The following is a 1305-nucleotide window of genomic DNA, read 5'->3' as shown; positions in this document are numbered from 1 at the left end:
CAGAGCATCGCACTAGCATCTGGGAGACCCAGGTTCGAATCCCCCCCTCGTGCCACGGGAGCTCCCGGGGTGACCTTGGGCCAGTCACACTCTCCCAGCCTGACCTACCTCACAGGGTTGTTGTGAGGAGAAAACGGAGGAGAGGAGAATAACCTCAGTGCTTTGGGTCTCTGTGGAGGGGAAAGGCAGGGTCTAATTGAATGAAATAAACATTAACTAACTAAAATTTCATCTGGAGATCAGTTCAGTGTGAATGCCACGCAAGCTTATACCCAGAGGAAAAAACTGTTGGTCTTAAAGATGCCACTGGAGTCCAAGTTTGTTCTGTTACTTATATATACACTGAAGAAGTGCGCATGGCCATGAAAGCGCATACCCAGAATGAAACTTTGTGGGTCTTAAAGGTGCCACTGGACTCAGATTTTGTTCTATTACTTTTATATACACCGAAGAAGTGTTCGTGCCCATGAAAGCTCACATCCAGAATGAAACTTTCCTGCTCTTAAAGGTGCCGCTGGACTCCCAACCAGTGTTCCCTCTAAGCTGAGTTAGGGTGAGCTAGCTCACCGTTTTTTAGCCTCTGATTCACACATTTTTGTCTTCGCTCAGGAAGGGTGGCTCCAGAGCAAACTAATCTATGCAGTCGCCAAATGGCTCGCTCACAGCTTTAATGCCAGCAGCTCACAAAGTAGGATTTTTGCTCACAAGACTCCATAGCTTAGAGGGAACATTGCAGCCCCAACTTAGTTCTCACATCTGGTTGTTTGCTGCCATTCACAGCTCTTAAGGTAAAGGTAAAGGTTCCCTTGCGCGCAAGCCAGTCGAATCCGACTCTAGGGTTGCGGGGCTCATCTCTGTTTCCAAGCCGAAGAGCCAGCGCTGTCCGAAGACGTTTCCGTGGTCATGTGGCCGGCATGACTAAACACCAAGGCGCACGGAACGCTGTCACCTTCCCACCGAAGTGGTCCCTATTTATCTACTTGCAATCTCTTGCTTTCGAACTGCTAGGTTGGCAGGAGCTGGAACTAGGGACGGGAGCTCACTCCGTCATGCGGCACACTCGGGTTGCTGAACCACCGACCTTCCACAGCCTGCAGTTCAGCGTCTTACCAACTGCTTTAATCTGATCTCTGAAGAAGTGTGTGTGCACCTACAGGAAAGCTTATCTCCCGGAATGATACTTCCTTGCCCTTAAAAGTGCCACTGGACTCCCACTTTGTCCTGGAAGCCTTCCCTGGACACCATCTGTCATTCTGGGAGACCCCCCCCCCAGTCCCAAACCTGGAAGATGGCACCCCCAGACTC

Source organism: Gekko japonicus, unplaced genomic scaffold (genome assembly GCF_001447785.1).
Source record: "Gekko japonicus isolate JY-2015 unplaced genomic scaffold, Gekko_japonicus_V1.1 scaffold2983, whole genome shotgun sequence".
NCBI lineage: Eukaryota > Metazoa > Chordata > Lepidosauria > Squamata > Gekkonidae > Gekko > Gekko japonicus.
The sequence above is the reverse complement of the archived record's forward strand: the minus strand, read 5'-3'. Positions refer to the sequence as shown.